This window comes from Pygocentrus nattereri, chromosome 21 (assembly GCF_015220715.1).
Source record: "Pygocentrus nattereri isolate fPygNat1 chromosome 21, fPygNat1.pri, whole genome shotgun sequence".
Lineage (NCBI taxonomy): Eukaryota > Metazoa > Chordata > Actinopteri > Characiformes > Serrasalmidae > Pygocentrus > Pygocentrus nattereri.
This window is the reverse complement of record NC_051231.1, coordinates 27,810,049-27,837,548: the sequence shown is the minus strand read 5'-3', so window position 1 is coordinate 27,837,548 and position 27,500 is coordinate 27,810,049. Positions and strand designations below refer to the sequence as shown.

At 40.1% G+C, this 27,500-nt stretch overlaps 1 protein-coding gene across 2 annotated transcripts in view; it reads left to right on the top strand.

Annotated features, from left to right (window-relative positions):
- prickle2b (prickle homolog 2b) overlaps nucleotides 1–27,500 on the top strand; it is a 163,213-nt gene that overhangs the window by 67,675 nt on the left and 68,038 nt on the right. Inside the window, exon 1 of one of the 2 annotated variants that reach the window (XM_017711617.2) lies at nucleotides 1,434–1,624. The exons of the other annotated variant lie outside the window; for it this stretch is intronic. The gene's annotated coding sequence lies outside the window, so the exon portion shown is untranslated. Of the gene's footprint in view, nucleotides 1–1,433; nucleotides 1,625–27,500 lie in introns of those variants that run through there. 2 annotated transcript variants of the gene reach the window in all.

The window sequence follows — 27,500 nt, the reverse complement described above, 5'->3', positions numbered from 1 at the left end:
GGACGACAGACTGGAATTTATGTGACGGGGAAATGGATTTATTTCAAAACATAACTTTGGTTTTCTTAGGGGGAGTTTCAGATGTCAAGGTTATCACAAACTCACTCCGTTCCTTCACACTAGTGTGTAGGTATTTCCATGTTGGACAGTCAGAAGCTTGTGTAGGCCACAAAAATCGACCGCTTGTAAGAACATTTGAAGGATTTTTCCCTCAAAAATGAACTGGCTTTCCTAGATACTGAAAGGTACTGGGGGAGCTGTCAGGGAATACTGTGTGAGGGGTGGGGGGTGTTGGTTGAGAGTAGGGTGGAGTAGGTGGGGGTGGGGGGGGTGATGGGGGCGTGCATTGGCAGGTGATTTCAGTTTGAGCAGGCAGAGTGACCTTCACTGACCCACAGACTGACCAGCTCTCAAACCTGCTTACACCTCTTTATGTACCCCCTCTCTCTGTCCCTCGCTCCCTCTCTCTTTCGGGCACTCCTTCTTTCTCTCTCTATTCTGCTCTCTCTTTCTCTCTTTATCTTTCCTTCGTTCTCTCTCCATTCTCCTTCATTTTCTCTCTCACATACTTTCTCTTTTTCTCTCTTCTCTCTCTGTCTTTCCCTCTTATTCTCTCGCCCCTACTCCCTCTCTCTGTCTCTTACTCTCATTTCTTTCCCTCTCCCCCATATACTTTCTCTCTCTCCTCTCTCTGACTTTCCTTCTCTCCCTCACGCTCTCATTATGTTTCCTTCACTCTCTGTCTCTCTCTTATCTCTCTCTTTCCCTTGGACTCTCTCTCTTCTCTTACTCCTTATCTTTCCTTCTTTCTCTCTCCATCTCTCTCACTCTCTTTCTTTCTCTTTCTCTCCCCCTCTTTCTCCATCTCTTGCTCTCGTTCCCTCTCCCCCTTACACTTTCCCTCTCTCGCTCTCTCTATCTCCCTTGTTCTCTCGTTACTTTCCTTCAGTCTCTCATTTCCCTCTCTTTCCCTTGGACTCTCTCTCTTCCTATTCTTGCTATCTTTCTTTTTTTCTCTCTCCATCTCTCTCACTCTCTCTTTCTCTCATTCATTCTCTCTTCCTCTCCTACTCTTTCTCTCATTCTATCTTTCCTTCTCTACCTCTTGCTATCTCTCTCTCTATCTATATCTCTCCTCTACTCTGTCTGTCTGTTGTTTTCATTCTTTCTCTTTTTCCCTTTCTCTCTTTATCTCCATGTCATTGTCTTACCCTCTCTCTCTCTCTCTCTCTCTATCTTGCTCTCTCTCTTCCTGCTCCCTCCCTCTCTCTCTCTCTCTCTTGCTCTGTCTCTCTCTTTCTTGCTCTCTCTCTCCCTTCTCCCCCCTCTCTCTCTCTCTCTCTCTCTCTCTCTCTCTCCCTCTCCCTCTCCCTCCCTCTCTTGTTCTTTATAGCTCTTGCCACTCTTCCTGAAGTGACAGAGAAACTTGTTCCTGTTCTGCCTCTCTGCGCACTCCTCCACCACACGTTCTCTCTGTTTCTCATCCTGTTTTTGATCTGGGAACAGATTTTTTTCATTAAGCAGAGAGTGAAAGCTGTTCTCTGGATCCGTTTGTTATCCCATGGAGGAATCTGTCTTTTAAAACCAGGCTCAGAAACCTAGCTCAGTCTGAGGGAAGGAAGTGGTAAGTAACTTCCACACACTGGCTCTTACTGCTGACTCTTACTCCAGGCCTGACTCGCAGACTTTTATTCCTTATATTGGCTTCTGTAATCAAAGCCCATTTCAACAGCATTGCACATTTCTCACACTTTCAGAACTGTGAGACTGCTGATGTTGCTTTAGGGGTCCAAGCACTGTTTGACTATGCTGACTAATGTTGTCCTGCATCCACTTTCAGTGTGGATTCTGTTTATAGCTTCAATATTTGTCCAAAGCCTACAGAGCTTGACGGCTCACACAATCTTTATCTTTAGTTTATTCTCCCATTAATTTCTTTGCCTTACTATATTTTCAGTCTGGAATGCTGGTGTCATGTTTTGACAGAATTTAACACACAAGCTCGAGAAAAATGGATATGAGGTAAATAAAACATTGAATCGACTGAAAACAAATGCTCTACAGAGTGATGTTTGGGATGCTTGTGATGTTTGAAATCACAGGTTGAATAAATTAGTTCAAACAGAATTTAAACTATTTTGAAAAGCAAATTTTGGTGGGCTTGGATGGAGTTCAGACTCAAAAGTTGATGTGGTTCAGATCAGAATTCACCAAAATGTTGTAAGGCTCACATCAGGTTCGGACTCAACTTGATGATGTGGTTTGGACTGGGTATATTTGCACCCAAAACTTGACGATAAGGAGGGGGTTTGGTCTTGGGTAAAGTTCAGACTCAAAAGTTGTTGATGTGGTTCAAGCCAAGCTGGGTTCAAACAATATTTTGTTCGTCTCAGTACGAGTCAGGCTCAAAGATGATGATGTAGTTTTGAAGTAAATTTTGTTGGGCTTGGATCAGCTTGGACTCAAAACTTAGTTTGAGTTGGGTCCAGGTGACAAAATTTTGCCTGTCTGAGGCCAGGTTCAGACTCAAAACTTGTTGAAGTGGTTTGGGCAAGGTTGGACATTATTTTGTCAGGCTCAGGTCGAGTTTGGACTTGAAACTTGATGTGGTTTGGGCCAAGTCTGGTTTGAAGAATATTTTGTCATGCTCAAGTCAACTTCAGACTCAAAACTTAATGATGTAATATGGGCCACAAATTTTGTCACGTGAGGATAACAAATTTCTGTCAGTCTTGGGCCAGGTTCGGACTCAAAACTTGGTGGTTTGGCTTGGGTCAGGACTTTTGTTGGGCTCAGGTTGAGTTCAGACTGATAAGTCAAAAACAGGTTTCAATGCAGCTTTGGGTTTGGACTCAAAACTTGACAATGTGTTTCTTGAGTCAGATTCGGTTCGAACAAAATATTGTCGAACTTGGGTCGGTTTTAGATTTAAAAATTGATATGGTTCAGGTTAGGTTCAGACAAAGTTTTGTAGGGCTTGTGTCGGGTTCACACTCAAAACTTGATGAGGTGGTTCGGGCCAGGTTGGGTCTAAACTGAATTTTATAAGTCTCAGAAACCCAAAACATAAAGTGATGAAATAGTTTAGGCTGGATCTGGTTTGAAGTAAATTGTGTCTGGCTTGGGTCAGTTTGGACTATTGAAGATTTGATTGAGTTGCGTTGATCTCAGGCAGGAAGTTCTCAGGCTGTGTTAGGGTTCAGACCAACATTTCAAACTGGCTTTTCTGTTTGGCTTGTGTTCACTGTGTGTGCCTCCTAGAACAAAAGTCTCTATTTTCAGCATTTACAGTGCTGGTAAGACAAATCGGACCTCTTTTTTTACTTTCACCCTTCACTAACCTCCCTGTTTTTATTCATCAGAGGATTTGCAACTCAGAAGTCTTAGATTGTGACTGACAGCAAAGAGCGAGATAGAATAGAAAGAGAGCACAAGAGGAGTGTGCAGCAGTTCCTGCAATCTCAGCTGTTGTGATTTAGGCCGACTGACACCGCACAAATCTTTAAGGATCTGTCAGCTGTGCCACATGCCTACCCCCTCTCTTTATTTTTAACACCACTGCTTTTACCAGCATGTAGTACAACAGGGAAGATGCAGTGTTTTACGGTATGTGTCAGTGTTCATTATGCTTGAAGCAGATTTTGCACACATTTATATACAAAAAAATCTCCACCCGATTAATCTAATAACATTACATTATTACTCGGTGTATGGACTTATATTCACTTCAGTTCTAGTTGTAATGTTCATTTCCAAAGCTGATGTTCAGTTCCTGTGCTAATATTCAGTTCTAACTGTAATGTTCAGTTTCAACACCAATGTTAGGTGTTAGTTCTGTTCTAGCTCAAATGTTTGTTTCCAATGCAAGTGTTCAGCTCCATAGCAATTCAGATCCAAAACCAAGGTTTGGTTTCAAGTGGTGATGTTCAGTTCCAACTCTAATATTCACTTTCAACTCTAATGTTCTATCCTAATGTTAACGTTCACATCCAATGCTAATGTTCTATCCATTCTCTAATATTCACTTACTTCCCTTTCTTATGTTCAGTTCTAACACTCTTGTTCACGTCCAGTGATAATGTTCTGTTCCAGCTCTATTGTTCTGTTCCAGTGCTAATACTCAGTTCCAATGCTAATGAAACCCATCTGATCCAGCTGATCATGCCGTGCTCAGAGGATCTGAGTGTTCTGAGTGCAGGTGTATTCGATTAATGTTGGATCTAATCTCTTGGCAGGCCATGTGGTGTGCAGTGCTAAGGCTGGTCGTTCTGGGACATGATGGGTGTGGTATATTTCTGTCCACTGCAGCGCTGGGGCAGTTTATCAGCACTGCCTCTCTGGCTCTTTGGGTCATTCCTGCTGGACGCCCTGTTGGCTTTGTCTCTGACGTCCTTGAGTGAGCAACTGACGGTGGTTCAGCCTTTGGGCCAAACGGATTTAACCACACAGTCGACACACGCACACAAACACACACACTCATTCTCTTCACGTGTGTGAGTGAGTGTGCCTCCTGAGTGTATTCCACTTCTATAAGAGGAGCCGACAGACCAAGGTCAGAGGAAAGAGGGAAAGAGAGAGAGAGAGAGAGAGAGAGACAGAGAGAGAGAGGGAAGGAAAAAAACGCAATGTAATGAGTGAGAAAGAGGAAGTAGAGATTTCAAGGTGAAAGCAAGCAGAGAGGAGGTAGCGGTGAAGAGGTGCAGGAAGACAGAATGATGAAGGGAGGGTTGGGAGTCGATCCCAAAACGAATCAATTCCTCAACCCATGCATTTGGGAATTGAGAGTGGACTCCAAAGATTGGACTTTATTCCACACTCCCAGGTAGCAAAGAAGTGATAACCCAATTCTGGCTCGTGCTTTCTACTAAGGACTCAGCAAGCAGGGGTGCTGAGGGCGTGGCTCAACCCCCCGGATTTCAGGGTCGACTACCCACAATTTGAATACACTCTTTTTTATCAATTGTCTTATCTCCCACTCAGTCTGCTCTAACTTGTCACTGTGCGTGACGGAATTGGCCACTATGCCACACATCAACAACCTGATTGGACATCACTCAACTCATTTGCGTAAAGAGAGCAAAGAAACCTGTTTGAAAAACTAGTTCTATATACCACCAAATAGGGTTCTTATATTGTTACAGGCTTGACGTCATAACAATAGAAGAACCCTTTTTGGTCCTATATAGACTTTTCAAAAAGCTTCCATATGGAAACCATCTACAGCACATTCTCCATCAGTCTGAAGAACCCTTTCACAATGCAAAGAACCCTTTAATCATGCAAAGTGTTAATGGTTCTATATAGAGTCATTGTCTTTCCTAAAGAACTGGACCATCATTTTTTCGATTGAATAGGACGTTTTTAAAAAAGGCTCTAAATATAACCATATACAATACATTCTCCATCAATCTGAAGAACCAGTTCATGCTTCTTTGCATGGTGAAGTGGTTCTTCAGATTGATGGAGAATGTATTGTACATGGTTATAAATAGAACCATTGCCTTTAATAAAGAACCCTGGAAGAACCGTCTTTTTTAAGCGTGTATATACTTTTTCATATCAAATACACTTTTGACAAATACATAAAATGCATTTTTTTCCAGAGTGGATATTATTTAGTAGCTTTTCTAGTATTGAGGAAGATTAATTTTGACTATGTTTTCTTAGCCAGTAAAAAAGATGCTACATAGGCCAACATACTGGCAGGAAGTGTCCAAGATCTATTTTAACACATGTGGGCCAAATAAGCATTTTTAATGTGGGCCACTTTTGGCTCACATGCAGTTTGCCAGTGCCGACAGAGGGCCAGCAGTGCCATATATTTGCCAGAAGCAGTCCAATCCACATGTTATCTGGGCACTGGTGTTGAGGTTGCATGTGGAGTGTTAGATATTCTGCTGTCTTTATCTAGATGTAGTACAGAGATTAATATTCCAGTGGAAAACAAAGTGAAGTGTAACACAATGAAAAAGCAGACATCAAACAGAATTGTTCAATACCAAACCGCTACCCACCTGAAGGAGAATCAGGTACAGTTCAGTCAGCCCCCAAACACGTCTGTGCTCTTATGTTATCAACCCCATGGTGCCCTCCTGCCCCCACTGTCCTCTTTTTTGAAAATGGTCATTCTGCTGATAGTCATGTTAATGTAGCTATGGTTAGCTTTCCATACAATTTCCATGCTCAGGTCAAATATAATCAATTTTGTACTTTTAATTTCACCTAGTGTTGGTTTTTGGGATCAGGAATATTGTGTGGAATTGAGGCCTGGGATCAACTCCATCAACAGGGCTAGATGGAGGGAAGACATAAAAAGAGCAGAGCAAGAAAAAAGATGAAGCCCAAGTCTTCAGTCCATCTTTATACTCATTGATTTTATTCTGTTTTTGGCACGTGGACCTAACCATGTCCACCACCCACCTACTTACTCACACTGCCCCCCGACTGCTGTTTCTGCTTGTTGGGGGTGCTGTCACAGATAATCAATGCTTAGCGTGTGGATCACTGACAGCTCTGGTACAGTTTCACTGATTTCAGCTGCACTTCTACATATACTCGTATATAGTATCAAGCTCAACTCCATCTTCTGGAACTGCCACTCAAACCAGTGTTTGTTCTAGCATCTTACTCAGCTGCGATATTACCCCACCCATCTGACTGTTACCTCATTTCTCTGCCACTATACAACCTTTAAATGCTGCTGCACTCAGCACATTAACTTTAGACTAAACTTTGCACAATGTAAGGTTTACAGGTATGACTGTGTGTGTGTGTGTGTGTGTGTGTGTGTGTGTGTGTGTGTGTGTGTGTGTGTGTGTGTGTGTGTTTGTGTGTGTGTTTGTGTGTGTCTGTTCGAGTGAGTGAGGTAGGAATGCAGGTTTTATTTTATTTTATTTTGTTATATTTTATATTCATTTTATCTCTTTCCCTACATGTGAATGTCTGTCTGATACTGTGCTCTGTGAGCTCCTGTAACCAAAACCAAATTCCTTGTATATGTAGCATACCAGGCCAATAAAGCTTGATTCTGATTCTGATTCTGATATTTATAGCATTTGGCAGGCACCCTCATCCAGAACAATGTAGGCGAAGGCAGTGTTGAGCGCCTTGCCCAAGGATTCTTACTGGTTGTGTGTAAGGTGCTCACCCAGATAAGAGATTGAACCCAAGTCTACAGCGTGGAGGGCAGAAGTGTTTCCCATGACACTATAACACTGTTATAAATCTGTCATTGTTGTAATGTCACAACCATAAACACATTTCCATACATCTGCCCATACAGCCTACAGCAACTTAGCCCCACCCATTCATGTGGAAGCAATGTGCAGTGTTGTTACTGCGGACATTGTGTTGCAGGGTTATTAGAGATGTGGGAAAATGATTAAACGTTGTACTGTTCCTGGCTGTTGGGAAGCAAATGTATCATTGCATGTATCATGGCTGAAGTGTTGTTTTCTGATGTAAAATATCAATCCCACCTTATTGAATGAGGCCAAATACAGTGTAGACAAAGAAAACAGGGGTTCTGTTTTGGAGGGAAAAATAAATAAACAGTTGAACATGACTCATATCTCCATTTTTCAGTTTTTGACATACTTTGAAAATGCCTGTTGGCCTTTACATTGTGTGTAAGTTTCATGATGAATGGAGCAAAGGAAATGACACAAAATGACTCGGAAAAAAAGTCTGGTTCCATTGACTTACATTAAAAGTCAAATAGTTTTTTCCTTCTCCTGTAAAGTTACTATTTTGGAGATACGAGGTTTTGTTCTGACAACAGCGATATATGGTAAAGTTTGAACTTGTCACTTTTTGAAAATTGCTATCTCGAGTGCTTAAAAATGATGTAAGAAGATAAACACCCTCTGAAAAGAGGCTTCATTTACGCCACACTGGAAGTGAATTGATTTCACAGCAGCAGACGCCAAAGGTGTCATATAGCTGTGGGCTTTGACAGCCTGTGTCTGTCCTGTACTGCCCTCCTATGAGACCAGCACAGGAGCAAGAGGACAGCAGTACAAACCAAGCTGTCACTCACTCACACACGCTCCGCAGAAAGCCTCGTGACACCCTCGCCCTGGGAACTGGCATTCTGAGAAGCTGCCTGTCAAACATAAGTACTTCTTTCCATTGTCCAAGAGTGCAATAGGCAGAGAGATAGAGAGAGGAAATGTCAGAGAGAGAGAGAGAGACAGGCTGCGTGTTGCAAACAGGAGAAAAGTGACCGTTGGTTTTATTTGTCCGTTTATAACATGTATCAAAAACACTCATAATTCAGTTAACATGGCCATTTTCCAACCTTCTAAACTTAAACAGGCTGTTTCTGTTACTTTGCCTTTAAGGCTAATCCATGTAAATATCCTTTGTTCTGATTGGCTCCCATGCCTTGTTTAAAAAAAGCAGTTGGGGCTGCAACACACCTTATAACTTCACCTGTGAATGGGTGAGGCTAATTGCTGTAGGCTGATTAGAAGGATATATAGCTGGTATTTTGAATGCCTACTAGCCTCTTAGCAATGTTGCAGTAATATTGAGTCGGATTTTTTTTCCAATTTACCCGCTAGTTAAACCCCCTTCTGATGATGTATCTTGAAGGTAGAAGGAACTAAAAGCACTTTGGAGAAGATATATCAGGGCAGGCTGTTTGAAATGTACTTCTTTCTCTAGATGGCTAATGCTAAAGCAAGCCAGTTATTGCTATATTACTGCTAAGAAGCTGCACATCATGGCTATGCTAGCATTTCTGCTTAATGCATGTTGGGTATTGTAGTGAATATTCATAGACGAAAACCACAAAAAGGATATAAAATTGTGAATTTTGTCAAACCAATGAGGCTGAGGGATCCTAGGCCAAAATGCTAATTTCATGGTAGCTGTTGCTATATCAAGTTTGATTTTGATGCCCCTGTGGTGAGTTAGCTAAAGTTGCCTAATGTCCATCATAAAAATGACAACTGCACTCAGTGTATGAAGTTCTGTGAACATTAACATGAAAGTAGAAGCAGCCCAATGCAGAATGTGAATCTTTAGCATTAGCCTAAGCCTAGTTTCCACTGTTTATGGTGAGCTTAGTGTTCAGAAGTCATCCCCACTGATGAAACTCAAACTATTGAAGCTATTAACGTTTCAAGTTCATTAAAAGGTGAATTAATTGGGTTAATTAAAAGGTGTGATGTTTTAGCCTAGCGTTAGCCATGCTAATTGACTTTTATTGCCGTTTCTCATTCATTTTCTGGCCCTTGATGTTCGAGTAGCGGGTGGGAAAGCTGGAGACACACACATACACACTCACAGGCACACACACTCTTGCCCCAAAGTTTATGTATATTGCATTAGCGTGGTAAGTGCCTCATGGAAACTTTCTGAGGTTAGCGCAGCCCTCTGTAGCTTTTGTGAGAGCGTCCAGGCCCAGAATGAAAGTCTTGGCAGCCGCCTTGAGCGTAATCAGCGGGTTGTAGCACAGCGTGTGATTGTTGATGGCCGAGGTCAATGGCCATCGTTGATCATCTCTCATGCACCGACGACTGGAGGCAACTGCTTGCGGCTGCAGATCGTGCGCTAATGCTAGCGTGTCATGTGTCACGAGTCGAGTTCAAGCGAGCCAATCCCAAAGGCATGTCTGATATCTGCTGCAGACGGAGAGGGACTGTACGTGTTTGTGTGCGTGTTGGGAGAGAAAGCTGCTTTTGAAATTTGACATTTTCAATTTGCCTGTCAAGGCCACTGATCTGCGATCAATCTTTTCCTCCATCTGTGCTGCTCTTGGCTGGTGTGTGAGCTGAAAATTCAAAGTGACCTAGAAATAACATTCCAAGTCTTGAGAGACGGCATGAAGAGAGACCCCTGACACAGCTCGGCTTCTTCCATCTCATTAAATAACCATCCTGCCTGATCTGTGCTGCCTCTCTTTATTCACTCCTTTAGGTTGTGCCTGTAGCTAAATTTACTGTACACTGTAATTTAATGAGTCCTCAGTAATGAGCTAGCCAAAAATATAATTCACACAGTTTTCACTGTGTGAATGGAGAATGCAGTCAATCAGCCATGATGAGTTTATGTCTGAAGTCTTGTTCTTTAGTTTTGTACTGGAAGCTAATGTAGCTAATGGGTAACGACAGCTTATGGCACCTGTTAGCACTGTGCTAACCATACACTGAAAATTTATGCTGTAAATTTACAGTAACTTACTGTAATTTTGAGTTGTTGGGTTTGTTACTCAAACGTCAGTCATCAGATTGCAGTTAAAATGTATCTTAAATGCTTTTATAGAGAAAAAATACAAAAAGTTCATATTTCAAAAGCTAACAGGCTAGATAGCAAGAATACAGGGGGAAACTCTTGGCTTGCTGACAGCAAAGCTGGCGGCCCACTGTCTCATTGCTAGCATCAGAGAACTTGTAGAGAGGAGAATTACCACTCCGTAATGTCTTCTGGGTTTCTCAAACGCTAGAGGGCGCTCCCGAGCAGTCCAAAATGAATGGGTTGATATGGAGCATTTGAGCAAAGTCTTAGTTCATAAATGCTTAAACATTTTTAATGTAAAAGAATGCAATCATATCCTGAGCACAGAGCAGCATATTTTTAAGAGCTTTTAAACTTGAGTTATTGGCATGTACATCCATGACGCCAGTGACTACGAACAGCCAATGAGCTGCTCCGCTGGCCAATCATCCCTCTCTAGCAATAACCACCTCCTTCTGGTGCCCAAAACCCGTTTGCTGTAGTGAAAAGGAAATATATAGATAAGTTGTCTTTGCTTTTTTTGGTGAAATACATTCTTCTGCTTTCTAAAACTGAAGGAAAGTTCTGGGCGAGTGATTGGAAACTATTTTAACTTTTCATTTTTAGCTGTTGAGCGCCATTTACTCCCATTCATTCAGAACTCGCTTGCAGGCGCCCTCTGCTGATTAGCAGTTCTGTTTTTGTTATAACAGGGGAAATAGGAAGCGGCCAGGCTCCTCATAAACAGTATTCTGGCCAGTCCATCTGTGGTTATGCAGAATGTTACACAAAATGGTACTTCTCTTCACTTATGAGTTTCCTTCCCTTTCAAAGATTCTCTTCTGTGATGTTTCTGCCCAAAGGATTTTTCTTTCTGCTTAAAAACTCAGTTTAATCTGAATGTCTGTGTTGCGTTATTGAGAAAGGCTGAATTTGAGGGTAAATTAACTGGTGTAAATGTTTAGCATAAAAACTAAACGACACCACACAGAGCTCTGCTTTTAGAGCACTTGAGATGTTAATCTCATTGTGTCAGGAGTTTCTGTTTTTGTCTGTTGACCACTGAATGTCTTCCTTCAACTGGCTCATTAGAACAGCGTGTGGCTTCTCTTAGCAGTTCATCAGCTTAATGAGGGCAGACAGCTGCTGGCCACTTCGTTATAAGCCATAGAAAACTGTAACCAATCCAGTATCAACAGCAGCAACATTTTCAACTAAACAGTTTTACTGGGCCAATTTTTTTCTTCACAATTGTTTGTCTTAGTTAATTTTCTTTTTTTCCAAAATAAAAGACAGTGCTCATTTAAAAACGTATGCTTTAAGGTGAGGTATTTACTAAAGCATTCACTCAAAAACTACAGTAGAAAAACTGAAATATGCTGTATGCATTTCTCAAAAGCTACAGCTGTTTACATTAGAGCCGCAGGCTTATGGTACTAAACTCAGTGTCAGAGGGTGAATGTACACCGTCGTTAGCTTACCGTTATTCTAACAGTGGTGATTAATTAGATACGTACAGTGATAAAGGATATTTACAAATGGAATTTTAAGTTGAAATTGTGTGTGTATGTGTGTGTGAACAACATAAAATCATTCATTAACTATATACACTCACCGGCCACTTTATTAGGTACACTGCTAGTAAAAGTTTGGACCCCCTTTTGCCTTCAGAACTGCCTTAATTCTTCGTGGCAGACTTTCAGCAAGGTGTTTGAAACGTTCCTCAGAGATTTTGGTTGGTTATTTGAGGTACTGCTGTCTTTCTATCATCTGGAACCAGCCTGCCCATTCTCCTCCGACCTCTCACATCAACAAGGCATTTTCGTCCACACAACTGACCGCTCACTGGATATTTCCTCTTTTTCTGAACATTCTCTGTAAACCCTAGAGATGGCTGTGCGTGAAAATCCCTAATGAAGTGGCCGGTGAGTGTATCTATATATACAATAATGTGGGTGTGTGTACATAATTTGAAATTTGAAAATGCTTGTTGTCCTTTATATTGTTTGTAAATTTCCTGAAGGATGGACCAAAATAAATGGCTAAAATTGACTTGGGAAAAAGTCTGGTTCCATTGACTTACATTGAAAGTAATGTATGTTTTTTGGAAACTGTAACTGTAAAGATACCATTTTGGAGATACAAGGTTTTGTTCTGACAGCAGCGATATACATATAGCCTGTGACTGTTGTAGTTTTCTAATTTCCCTGTCTGAAATTGAAAATGTTGTGCATGTGTGCAGGTGTGAATATCACTGCACAGCATCACTCACGTGTGTCTGGGCTGATGAGAGCTGATAAAAAAGCACCAAAGAAGCTGAATTGCAGCTAATCTGAGATTACATTATTTTAAAGCTCATACTTCAGTAGCCAAAGCTCTAAAGTGCACAGATTTCCACTTTATATTTTTTATAAAAATGTAGTCGATCAGCCAAAATTTCAGTCAGATGTTTCCTCAAGAGGCTGATATTGTATGCATACAGACAGCATGATGCTAATTGTTGGGGTATGAACTTCCATTACTTCTTAGCTACATTAGCCTTGTAGCTGCAGTACACAGTAAAGAAGTGAGCATGTCTTGGCTGATGGACCGTATTTGGGGGACGAGGCAGATTTGGTTTTTTTAAACTCAGCTCTGCTGAAAGCTGCAAATGCAAGACAGGCTGAGTGTAATGATAGAGATATTAATCAACGGGACAATATTTCAGAGAGAGAACGAGAGGCTGAGACTCAGTCATCAGAAAGGAACAGGAGAAGTAGAGAGAGTGTTGAAGGAATGAGGGAGAAAGAGAGGAGGATGAGAAAAGAGAAGTAGACGGTGGGCGGATCGCCAAGCAGAGCCGGAGGTGATGAATGAGGCTGTAATTAAGAACCGCTGCTCCACTGCACTTTCTCTCTCTCTCTCTCTTTCTCTCTCTCTTTCTCTCTCTCTCTCTCTCTCTTTCTCTCTCTCTCTCTCTTTCTTTCTCTCCCTCTCTCTCTCTATCTATCTCTCTATCTATACATCTCTCTAGCTGTTTTCATCTTCTTTTCCTCCCTCTCTCTCTCTCTCTCTATCTCTCTATCTGTATCTCTCTCTATCTCTATATCTTTTCATCTTCTTTTCCTCTCTATCTCCCTCTCTCTTTCTCTCTCTCTCTCTATATATATATATATATATCTCTATATCTCTTCATCTTCTCTTCCTCTCTCTCTCTATCTATCTAGATATCTCTCTCTATATCTCTTCATCTTCTCTTCCTCTCTCTCTATGTATCTATATATCTATATATATATATATATATATATATATATATATATATATCTTCATCTTCTCTTCCTCTCTTTTTCTCTCTCTCTTTTTCTCTCTCTCTCTCTCTCTCTCTCTATCTATCTGTATATCTCTCTATCTCTATATCTCATCTTCTCTTCCTCTGTCATTCTCTTTCTCTCTCTTCATCTTCTCTTTATCTCTCTACCCCACTATTGTTCCCTTTATCTGTTCTTTCTCTCTTCATTTCTCTTATCTCACTCTTCATTTTCCACCTTTGTTCTTTCTTTCTTTTCTTTCTTTCATTCTTTCTTTTTTCTTTCTTTCTTTCTTTCTTTCTTTCTTTCTTTCTTTCTTTCTTTCTTTCTTTCTTCTCCCTACCACCCTTTTCTTTCTTTTTGTTTTTTTCTTTCTTTCTCTTACTTTTCTCCATATATTTTCTCTCTCCATCTATTTTCACCCTTCCCTCCCTTCTCTCTTTCTTTCTGCTCCAATTTCTTTCTTTCTTTCTTTTTTATTTCTTTTATCCAACTATTTTATCCCTCCCTCCCTTTTCTTTCTTTTTCTCTTTCTCTCCCTTTTCTCCATCTTTTTTCTCCCTTTCTTTCTGAGCCCTTTCTTTCTTTCTTTCTTCTTTTCTTTCTCTTTTATCCAACTATTTTTCTCCCTCCTTTCTTTTCTTTCTTTATCTCTCTTTTTCTGCTCTAATCCACCCTCTTTTCTTTCTTTTTCTTTCTTTTTCTTTTCTCCCTATTTTTTCTCCCTCCATCTTTTTCCTCCTCCTTTTCTTTCTTTCTGCCCCATTTCTTTTCTTTCTTTCTTTTTTTATTTTTCTCTCTCTCTCTCTCTCTCTCTCTCTCTCTCTCTCTCTCTCTCTCTCTCTCTCTCTCTCTCTCTCTCTCTCTGAACCGCAGCATTGGCATATAGAGCACTGCTCCATCACATCTCTGTAACACTAGACGGTCAGCATTCTTCAGAGGAGAGTGTTCAGTAAATCAGGCTTATGAGTGACGAGCCCGGAGCGCAGAATGTGAAGAGAGCATAAACACACATCTGCGTGTGTGTGTGTGTGTGTTTGTGTGCTGACAGTGGCATTGGCCTCCTATTAAAACAAAGCCTGTCTCTCCAAGTGCCCACTAGCTTAAAGCAGCAAAGGCATTTCTGACATTGATGTGGCCAGTAAACACCACAAGATGCTGGGGGAGAGGCACTGAGTCATGATTTGGTGATGTTCAGCACCATTGAGGGGTGTCAGTAGACTAGTTGGAGCATCCAGTATACAGCATTAAAGCCTGTAATTCAGATGTCACAGTGGAAAGTTGTTAAGTAATCTCAAATAAGCTGGTTGATGTGATTCCTGACAACATGTGACACACTGTTATATATAAAAATGTACAAAAACATGGACAAAATTCAGTCTTTCAGCTATTTTTATGGTTGGTTTGAAGCTAGTGAAAGAGAAATTAGGCTTTCAGTTGGCACAATGCTAATTGGTGATCATGTGCTTCCATTACTTGTTAGCTACATTAGCCTCGCAGCTCAAGTGCTACAAATTTCATGTCTTGTCTGTCTAGAAACTTTATAAACTTGAGTTTTTGCCAAGCTCTTCAGTCAGTGAACATTGGCCAACTGAGTGATGCTGAACCTCTCTCTTGCTGTGTGTGTGCGTATGAGTAGGAGCCCTTCTCTCAGCGCTGGCTCAGTATCTGACTGCGGGCTGGACGTGTTTGAGGTGGCTGTTTCTGCGTGTTTAAGGAAATGTGTGACCTCTTCAAAACACTGTCTGTTATAGGAGTGGCACAGAGTCACTCTTTGGCCCTAGAAGGCCTCAGCTGGGTTTGTTTATCTTCATTTTCCACCAGCCTGCTGTCTGTGGAGTGTCCTTTCAGTCTGCTGCCATAACTGCGAACTGAAGGCCAACAAAACACTGTGAGGAGGACTGCAAAGCTAGGCATGAGCGGAATAGGAGACACAGGGTTTTGTGCAGTTTAAGAACTCTCCTCTTTCTTCCTCCACCCTTAAAAAGAGTTCTTCTGATCACTTTATGTGAAGAGTGTAATTCTGTTTACATATAGGTAAGAGGTTTAAAAAGACACAGCTGGCATATAGCGTATAAAGCCCACTCCCAGTCACATACACTTAATGGCCAAAAGTATGTGGACACCTGGCCATCACGTTCCATCCCAAAACCAATGCCAAAACCATTGGCATTGATATGGACACCCCCCCTATATCAGCCTCCACTCTTCTGGGAAGGCTTTCCACAAGATTTTTGAGTGTGTCTGTGGGAATTTGTGCCCATTCAGTCAAATGAGCATTCGTCCACACAACTGCTGCTCACTGGATATTTTCTCTTTTTCTGACCATTCTTTGTAAACCCTAGAGATGGTTGTGTGTGAAAATCCCAGTAGATCAGCAGTTTCTGAAATACTCAGACCAACAACCACGCCACGTTCAAAGTCACTTAAATCACCTTTCTTCCCCATTCTGATGCTCGGTCTGTGCTTCAGCAAGTTGTGTTGACCACCTCTACATGCCTAAGTTGCGGCCATGTGATTGGCTGATTAGCTATTTGTGTTAACAAGCAACTGAACAGTACCTAATAAAGTGGCTAGTGAGTGTATAATTGTGTAAAATGTCTTTGTATGCTGTAGCACTAAAATCACCCTGAACTGGAACTAAGGGGCCCAAACCCTTAAAAACAGCCTCAGCCCATTATCCCTCCTCCACCGAACTTTTTACTGTTGGTGCTGTGCATTCCAGTAGGTAGTATTCTCTTAGGATCTGCCAAACCCAGAGTCATCCATCAGACTGCTTGGTAGCAAAGCATCATTCATCACTCCAGAGAACATTTCCACTGCTCCACAGTCCAGTGGCGACTTGCTTTACACCCCTCCAGCTGTCACCTGGCATTGCACATAGTGATCTCAGGCTTGTTCAGGTGCTTGGCCATGACTCATTTAATGGAGCCTTCGATACACAGTTTGTGTATTGATGTGGCTGCCAGAGGATGTCTGGAACTATGTAGTGAGGAATAGAAGAGAGGATTTTTATGCGCTATATGCTTCTGCACTCGGTAGCACAGACCTTTTAGTTTGTGTGGTCTGTCACTTCATGGCTGAGCTGTTGTTGCTTCTAGATGCTTCCATTTTACAATAAAAGCACTTACAGTTGACAGATCTAGCAGGACAGAAATTTCACGTACTGACTTGTAGCTTCCTATGACAGTGCCATGTTTAAAGTTAGTGACCCCTTCAGTATGACACATTCTACTGCCAGTGTTTGTTTGGGCATGTCTGAAAGACCTCAACTCAATAATTAGTAGGGGTCTCCACACACTTTTGGCCATGTAGTCTACATCATGAACTTTTACATGAAAGTCTTAACATGTTTTAGCACAACACCTTCGTAATGAATCATAACAATTCAAAGAACCATAAATAACCAAAAGATAACCAAGAATAAATTATTATTTGTGTCCCAGCAATTCCATAGCCGTTCCTGGGTGGGAGTCCAAGAAATCATATTTGGCCTCACGCTGTCTGGGTGTGTAGGGTAGCCCTCCTTCTTTGTTCACCACTTAGCACAATGCAGCAAATACAGGCAGGTTAGGTGATATAAACAACACCTTATTTAAAGTAACTATTTGTTTATTAAATTATTTAAAGTCTAGACTAATGTGTTTTTGTGTATTAATGCCATAGACACAGGCTCAGAAAGAAGGTCTGGTTTAGAGGTCTCCAAAGCCCTAAAACTTACATAGTGTAGCTTTAAAGAGTATAATAATCTTTAATATGATACATTACTACAAACCAACAAAGGAAAAATGCCCGTTTGGTGATGTCTCTGAAAATTTGACAGGCTGTGTAGTATGTGATATACGTTACAGTGGCAAACAACGTGTCTGTTTATTATCACCACAGTTTTACGGCATCACATTCATCATCTTTACCCTGCAGTAAAGCCCTGAAGCTCTGCAGGCTTGTTTGGCTGTCTGGACCCTGCCTAATCTGAACTTAGATCAGTGTTTGGCTCTGAGGAGAACACTGATAGGCACCATGATGATACAAGTCCAAGCATGGCCCTCTCCAAGTACAAAAATCAAACCGCAACAGAAAGAACATGGAGGCATCACATGCTTCTGAAAGTCAAATACAGTGCAGCCCCCCTACTTTCTGTCTGATTGTCTGCCAGCGAGGTTGAAACCTGCCAGAGAGAGGAGGAGAGAGAAGCCAGTGTTTGTATTTATGTGACTGGGTATTGTATAAGGCCTCCACTGGCTCAGTGGTATTGTTTAGCTGGTCTTACTAAGCACTTTGGAGCTTGTTAAGCTGCTGTTGCTCTTTGGCTGCTATAGAAGTGGCAGTGCTGGTGTTGTTAAAGTTATCTGCTCAGCTTCTCCAGTGGGACACATTAGCTCCAGGAGCCTAATTGAGTGGACAGAATGTGAGGAGAGTGGTCATTGACTCTACCACTAGGAAATAGCTGTATATATTGTGATGTCTACACCTGCGCATCCAACATTTCTTCTGAAATCAAAGGTATTAATAGAGAGTTTGGCCCCTGAGCAGCTTCTCTTCTTCTTAGAAGGCTTTACATTAGAGGTTGGAACATGGCTGTGAGGGTTTGATTGCATTCAGCCACAAGAGCATTAGTGAGGTGAGGTACTGAAGATGGATGGATTGCAAAAGTCACTCCAACTCATCTCGAAGGTACCTGATGGAAGTTCACCACTCCAGAAAACATAGTTCCACTGCTCTGCAGCCCAGTACTGGGGGGGCAGCTTTATTCCCCTTAGCTAATGCTTGGAATTGATGCTCCAGAGTGGTCCATTCTACCGGTCAGTGCTTTTTAATGTAGTATATATGTATAGTGTAGATTTTGCGTTGTGGCACTTTGGAGTTGGTGACATGCCCAGTTAAGGACTTTTGAAAGACTACAGTGGGCTGTACAGAAAGACAGTGGGCTGTTTAATTTTTTTTCACTAGCTGGCTGAATCATTTTTTTAAGAAAGAAAAAGGTTTCATGACACTATACAAAAAAATGTAATTAAAATAAAATTCCCAGACATTATTGGCCATTATTGGTTGTATTAATTTCACAGTAATTTACCGTACCTTATTAACAGTAAATAACAGTAAAATTACAACCATATACTGTGGTTCAGTCACCTGGACAGCAAGAATCATGTGATATAGCTGCATTCTACTGTACATTTAGAGTAATAAGCTGTAATTTTGATGTTAAAAATCAGTATGATTACGTAACCACTGTAAAACTGTTGCAGCACCTTTGCCAGTAATCTACTGTACATTTATATATGAAAAATGTACTGTATTATACCTTTTTTAGAAAATGTAAAATATAAGCTAAAATAAAATAAATTAAAACATGTAATACAGTTATCCACAATATTTTACACAGTATATTCTATTCTATATAAATATAATATATTTTGCAGACTGTTTAACTTTGCTTTCATGAAGTTATATGGTTAGGAAAATTAGCATAATACCACAGCATAGGACTTTTTCTCAATCCCACCATGAACTGAACATCATATTACAGCAACTACATGCACTGATCTCAGTCACCAACACTATAAAGATGGCAGTAACCAAATATGTATTAATTATGACAATATGGGATGAATTAAATAAACACAAAACACCATCAAAAAATACCAAACAATTATCAACAACAATTGAATTTAAAAATTAGCAAGGAACACAGTAGATTACTGGAATAATTTAAGGAATACAGTAGATTACTGTAGAATTTCCGTTAGTTGTGTGATGCATGCTGGGCATTATAGTGAGAGTGGACAAAAGTAAGAAAATTATACAAAACTGTGAATGCTGTCAAGACGGTGAGGCTGTAAAAGAAGATCATGTAAAATGACTGTAATTCACTGGCAACAATTTTTACAGTAATTTACTTTTTATTTACAGTACACATTTTTTCCTGCAGTCCTGTATTTGTAATGCACAGCTTGTGTGTGCTGTATTATGCATGCATAGCTGTCGGAGGAGCCTCAGTTTTAACATGTAATGCTATATGTGAAGGGCAGAACTGTCTACTTAGCTTTTGACAGCCAGTGCTTGAGCTTTTTTCATTTTCATTATACCCCACAGAAAGCTGCATTACACAACAAATTACATTAAATGCTATTTTAAGCCAGAATGTCACTTTAATGATGCTCATGGGTGAAACATACATTGGATGTTGCCTTTTCTGTCTCTTTAGAGCTTAGATTTGTCAGCGCCGTGCGAAGTGACTTTCACTTTCACCATAAAGGCCAGAAAACAGCTTCTGTTTGCTCAGACAACTCAAGCATGAGAGGGGGAAAAGTTAATGTTTTCCTCACTCTCTCTCTCTCTCTCTCTCTCTTTCTCTCTCTCTCTCTCTCTCGCTATCTCTCTTTCTCTCTCTCTCTGGCGCGTCGGACCCCAGGGACCCCCTTAGTCTGTCTGTCTGCCCAATAAAAGCAGGCAAATAAAAATGGCTGTTCTTTGAAGTGGGACAATGACCTCAAACTCGTTGTATTATAAATGGAACCAACTCCCCCCCCAATAAGCCCCCCTAACCAACCAACCCTGTTGTGTTAGCCATGAAAAGTTGGGGGTCATTTGGGGGTGGAGTTTGTGAGTGCTGGTAAAGTTTGGCCCTTTTGGCCATTAACTGAGAGCTACAACAGTTAAAAGCAATACAAGCCAACAAATAGATCTTAAATGTACTCGCTGTCTTTTTAATTAAAGCCCGAACCTGACCGGTGCTGTGGGTGTTTTCCATGGCACATGCTAATACAAGAACAGGAACCAACAGAACTTATGGTTCTTGTTCTAACTCATTTTCCAGAGTCAGCTAAAAACAACATAATGACTACAATTAATAACTGAATTGTCTTTTTGGTCATTCTGTGCAAATGTCTAACTGGGTAATTACACTGTAAGCTCGAATAAGTTCACGTAACTTTAAAAAAAAGTTATTTAAAAAAAATAAGGTTAAACTTTGGTGAACATTTGAAGCACTGGTTAAACCTGAATATGTTCAGATAACTTTAGATAAGCATTGGTTAAGTCCAGATAAGTTCATAAAATAAATTTTTTTTTTAAATGTAAGCATTGGAGAACAACACTTAAGCATTGGTTAAGTCTCAATATGTTCAGATAGCTTAAGACAAATCAGCTTAAAAAATTAAGGTAAGCATTGGTGAACAACACTGCATTGGTTACACCCCAAATAATTTCACATAACGTAAAAAAAAAAAAATTAAGTGAGCTAAATGAAGCACTGGTGAACAACGTTATTGGTTAAGCCCGAATAAGTTCAGATAACTTTTAAAAAAATGAAACTGACTTAAAAAATTAAGGTAAGCATTGGTGAACAATGCTTAAGCATTGTTGTGAACACATTACTAAACACAGGACATTAGAACAACTAAAATTTTGTGCTTAATCGTAAGTTCTAATTATTTTACTTTAACTTTTTAAATTGGTCAAACCTAAAATCCCAAATTAATATTACGTGTTATTTTTTAATTAGGAAACTTTTTCTGATTAAGACATATTGACCACTTTGCCAAGCACTGAGGGAATAAGCTGTATCATGAATGTGCTCACCCACCAGCACAGACCCTCATTCAGCAGCAAAGAGAATGATAACTCATCCTTTCAGCCAACACCACAAGGCCAGGCGGTTGCGTAAAGCATATGTGAAAAGCACACGCCTGAGGAAAAGCAGCCATGGTGGTATGAAAGCATGTTGATGGTGAGTAAAACAAACAATAAGAAGCACCCAATATGCAAATAGATTGAGCCAGGAGCCAATGGGAAAGCAGTTTTACCCAACAAGATTGTGTTGACAAAACCGACATGTCACTGTATTTCACTAAAACAGCACAGCTCACTGAGCTTCACTTAGTTATACACATTCATTGAGTTACTTCAATGACAGAGAAATGCGTTAAACCAACCTTTAACAGACTAAATGGCAATAAGTTGATGCAACTCAAAAATGCAATTCAGGTGTATGAAATCATCTAAAACGTTACCTTAACTTCAGAAGTTCAGTAATATGTGGGATGCATTCAGTTTGATGTAAAAACTTTGTTTATTTGAGTTAAAAGAGAGTGAGGGATTACAGTGTAGCTACTTTATCTTAACACTAGTTATGCTTTTCTGGGTTCAAACAATTACAAAAACATCCATATTTGCACAAAATTATGTAAAATGATGCAAAGTTGCTCTTGGTTTCTGTAGAGTGTAGAAATCTGAGCAAAAACAAATGCATGCTAAGTGTATTAGCTTCGTAACTACCTTGTTAAGATAAGTTACTCTTATTAGTCCCACAGCGGGGAAATTCAACCACTGCATTTAACCCATCCGTGCAGTGAAACACCACATAAACACTAGTGAATGCACACGCACTAGGGGGAAGTGAGCACACTGGCCTGGAGGAAAACACAATGAGGTACCATCAGGTGCTACTGGTGCCAATTTTGAGCAGTTACCAAAAACTAGACCCAATTTAAGGATGTATGTATATACGTATATATGTATATATGTATGTATGTATGTATGTATGTATGTATATCGCTGGTGTCTGAACAAAATCTTGTATCTCCAAAATGAGAACTTTACAGGTGAAGGAATAAACATACTTTACTTTTAATGCAAGTCAATGGAACCAGACGTTTTTCCAAGTCATTCTGTGTCATTTTTGTTGGTCCATTCATCATGAAATTCACATACAAAGGGTAAAGGGCAAAGGGTTCTTTTGGATTATGTCAAAAACTGAAAAAGGACAAAAATGGAGATATGAGGTTTTGTTCAGACAACTGAATTGGTAAATATAATACATTTTTTGCGATTTACTGTGAGCTCATATTATTCAATCGAGTATATTAAAAGACACTTTACACAAATGTGTGGCACCATTTGGCATTTTTACAAAAATTCCACTGTACTTAAAATATAATTTGCTGGATAATAACCCTGAGCCCAATCATGTACATGAAAATCGGCCCAACCCTGACATTTTTTGCCCTGAGTGTATGCGAATGTGTGTGTGCAGGGGCATTGATGGGGGTGATAATGGTTAGATTTCCTCTCTGCCTCTGTGCTGATGTCATCGGAACAAATCTTATCCCCCACATGGCATCGCATGTGGTAGAAAAGTGGTCTGCTTATAAACACTCACTCACACCGCTTAAATTCCTATCCTGAGTGTGTGTCTGGGCACACGGCTGGGAATTCTTTGTGTGAACAGCTTAGTCATGCTTTTATGTGTAAAAGCCCTCTTTCAGTTTGCTTCAGAGTATCATTACTGTACGAAGAGCAATATTACAAAATCAATATAACAACAGTAACAGTGACATCCAATACAATACCAACAATAACAATAAACAACAGAATGAGGTTCTCCTGTTTTCTTTTGTCTTCTCTTTCTGTTTTTCTTACCCTCTCTCTCTCTCTCTCTCTCTCTCTCTCTCTGGTAAGCACATACATGTATAAGCTTATTTGCACCCTGTAGTGTTTTTTTTCTCTCCATTTGCAAACAATTATGTTTCCCCCCAGGGCTCAATGGCAGCCCCCTCACCCCACACACCCCTTACCTCCCCCCTACACACAAACAGCTCCCTGCGGTCCTGAATTATTCATAATGAAAGACACTGAGCTGAAGCCACGTTGACACTTTCTTAAGATGACGTCTCGGCCGCGGTCGTTTACTGAGTAATTGTCTTCTCACACTCTGTCCTGCATCCCATCTCAACCAAATCCATCCCATTTACCCCCAGTCCGCCCTGTTTTCCCTCTCTAAATCACACAATCGCAGCCAATTCAGCTCAGCTAGCTTTCTACATTCTCTTTATGATTAATTCTCGCGACAGAATAAATGCTCTAATCTGTATTTCTATAACGAGGCTGGGCATCCTCTCATCATCGCAGTGCTCTGTAATTTACAGAGTGATGGAATGGCGCTAGACTGAGTCATCTATCTGGAGTTAATGTCATCTCTAGGCAATTACAGCTCAGTGCTGTCTGTGAATGTGGAAAGCTCACAGTGCTAGGCTAAAGGCTGTGAAAAGAACCAGACACCCCCTTTTACTGAGCTTTCAGCATTTCATGGAACTGCTTGCAGTCATTAAAGGAGAATCACACAGATTTTTCAAACATTCTGCATAGTTAAGTTGTTAAAAGTCAAATTTTAGACAAACTTACAGACTCTTTGCATTCTTTGCAGAAGTAATGATGGGAGCTTGGGGTCATGATGATAACAATGCAAATATAGCCATTTTATTTGCTATCAAAACAACTAGTGAACCTACACATTCCTCTTTTTATATCAATGCTGTCGGATCAAAACCTCATATCTCCAAAATAATAACTTTACAGGAGAAGGAAAACACATACTTTACTTTTAATCTAAGTCAATGGAACCAGAATTTGTTCCAAGTCTTTTTGGGCCACTTCTCTTGGTCTGTTCATCATGAAGTTTGAAACAATGTAAAGGACAACATACATTTTTAAATTATATCAAAAACTGAAAAATGACAAAAATGGATATACAAGATTTTGTTCTGACAGTAGCGATATGCTGGCCAATAAGTGGTAAATATAAAAAAAAAAACACTTTTAAAGATATGTTGTAGAATATAATTATCTCAAAACTACCATAAAACAACACCTCAGGCATTAGCCAATGTATCCTTAACAATTTCAATTAGTAACTGTGTGATGTATCTTTTTGAAGCATTGAACTCTTCAGTCATCTGGTTACTATTAAAACCACTGTGAACAGTTCTGATTCTGTAAGCTTCTCTAGAATGAATATTTTTACATCAAACGTCTCTGAATGACTTTGTCTTATGAATGTCTTTTTAAATTTGACGCTAAAGAAAGCTTTGCATTTAAAAACTAGTTAATTTGTACTGATTATGCGAGTGGAGAAAATAAGCATAATGAATTTATTGCTATCAGTAATAAAATAGCATTTTTTTCAATGTGTGAAACTTTTTACATACTAAGGCTTATTATTCAGTTATTACAGGGACTTCCCAGACCATGTAAAGGGTCTATATAAAACCATGAACACTCAGAGAATTCTTTGCATGATTAAAGGGTACTTTGCATTGTGAAAGCACTCTTCAGATTCATGAAGAAAGTGCTATGTAGGGTTCTGCCTCTTCTATTGTTACAAGCTTGTATTGTACCAATAACAGAACCCTCATGGTTCTATGTAGGACTGATTTCTTTATTAAAGAACCCTTGAAGAACCATTTTAAGAGTGCTTTCATAGCAACATTTTTGCAACATACAGTGTGCTGCAGCTTGGCCTCAGACTAGGTAGCCTAGGAAAATGTGTTAATGCTGCAAGAAAAGAGTGGTGTAATAATTTATTGCGTTATTAATGTATTAGCTTTGATAAAGTTTTTAGTTGTAGTTTTTATTTCATTTGTTTAAAGATCTGGATATTCAATAGTAAAAATGGGTGCATATGCCCACTTCTGACACCAATGTTTCATTTTTATAAAAAATGTACTCTGGTATTTTAGCACTATGCTAGTGGACTTGCTATCCTTCTCAGACAGTGTGTGAATATTCAAACTAGGAAAATTATTTGGACTAATGACAAAGCATTATTAATCAGCGATTAATTGTTAACTGACAAACCTAAAATCATGGACACAACACAACCCATGAAAACCTCAAACACAGCAATGCATTGTAGATAAACAAAACTTTAGGCTTTATTGAAGGAAACCCACAGCCTAACGTAGCAGATATGACAATAATGCAGTGTAGTCTACTTACTCACATTTAACACAAGTTAACAAACATATATGGCCTGATCAGCGCTAGGTCAAATGCATAGTTTAAAACCCAAAAAAAGCCAAGGCCCACCAGCAGGCCTGAAGTTTTATTACATGCTTCTATTACCTAAGACTAGCTCAACCCGTTTGCATTGAAGTCCCTGTAGTTACTGAATAATTACCCTTTGTATGTAATTAGCCTGGGGTTTTAAGGGGTTAAGCTGCAGTCAACATAGACTCAGTAGCTCGCAGCTCTTAAGCATTTTTGTCATGGGACTAACTACATAGGCTAATAGCACTATGTAGAACATAACTGTGGGAAATAGAATTTTTGATTTAAACATATGCAAGCAAATTGCTGCATTAACTTCACACAAGTTTGTTCATAGCTGTGCAGTAGCAGTCTCATGCCATCTCATAAACAAAGCATATGTTCTGTGTCCATTACGGTACATCATCTACATCTCTTGTGAACCACTGTTGGATTGTAAGAGTGCTCTGGATGTTCTCCACTACGTTTCTAGACAACTACAAAACATAGCACTATGTAGCGAGTGTTGACAGAGACTTTTTCTGAGTCATTTCATTATATTTATTGCAGTTTTCATGTTTTATTTGGTTATACAATACACAGTGCACATTTGTAAACCACTGCTTTCATGGTGGTCTTTTTCACCAAGAAACAGAAAACGTCTCAGAAAAATCTGAGACTGTTAATGTGTGAGAATAAAATCTTCTTCACAAGCTGCCTCCTGCCCTGTGAGAGATGTATGCTGAAGTCATTTTCATGTTTAATGTTGAATCTACTGAATCTGTCATGGTCTCACTTTGGCAATGTAGTGTTCACAGATTTGGCCTGAAGTAGAGATGGACCCCTGCCTAGCTCTGTTCAAGCAAAACTGTGTGTGTTCCTGTTTGCGTGTCTGAGCACCACTTGTGTGGGTTTTCATAGGAGGTCCGACAAAAAGGTCTACATTGCATTTTTTAAAATGGGGCATATGAGATATATTATAACTTAAGTGATTACAGTTCTATATAATACATATGTATATGAATATAATATTATAAAATATTTATGTATATAAATGCTGACATATGTAATACTCATGGAATGAACATGTTTCATTCTTCATGTTTCCAAAAGGGTCCACTCACCCATCCAAATGATTGAATTCAGGTGTTCCAATCACTTCCATGGCCACAGGTGTGTAAAACCAAGCACCTAGGCCTGCTGACTGCCTCTACAAACATTAGTGAAAGAATGGGTCGCTCTCAGGAGATCAGTGCATTCCAGCGTGGTAACGTGACAGGATGCCATCTGTGCAACAAGTCCAGTCGTGAAATTTCCGCACTACTAAATATTCCACAGTCAACTTCTCAGTGGTATTATAACAAAGTGGAAGCATTTGGGAACGACAGTAACTCAGCCACAAAGTGGTCGGCCACGTAAAATGACAGAGCATGGTCAGCGTATGCTGAGGCACATAGTGCGCAGAGGTCACCAAGTTTCTGCAGAGTTAATCGCGACAGACCTCCAAACTTTGTGACAAATCACGCTTCTCCATCTGGCAATCTGATGGAGGAGTCTGGGATTGGTGGTTGCCAGGAGAACGGTACTTGTCTGACTGCATTGTGCCAAGTGTAAAGTTTGGTAGAGGGGGAATTATGGTGTAGGGTTGTTTTTCAGGAGTTGGGCTCGGCCCCGTAATTCCAGTGAAAGGAACTCTTAATGCTTCAGCTGACCAAGAGATTTTGGACAATTTCATGCTCCCAACTTTGTGGGAACAGTTTGGGGATGGTCCCTTCCTGTTCCAGCATGACTGCACACTAGTGCACAAAGCAGGGAACATAAAGACATGGATGAGTCCTGACCTCAACCCAAGAGAACACCTTTGGGTGAATTAGAGCGTAGGCTGCGAGCCAGGCCTTCTCGTCCCACATCAGTGTCTGGCCTCACAAATGTGCTTCTGGAAGAATGGTCAACAATTCCCATAAACACAGTCCTAAACTGAGCGAATACTTTTGGAAATATAGTGTATTTACATACATTATACTTTTACATAACTTGTGTCATATTATTTTTCATTCTTGGACATGCATGGCTTTGTTCCAGCGATGTTATCATAAATATGGGAAGTATTAACATTTTTATTACATGTCAGTACTTACATGTATTAAATACAAACTAAGCATAATATTCCATATAGATAATTAC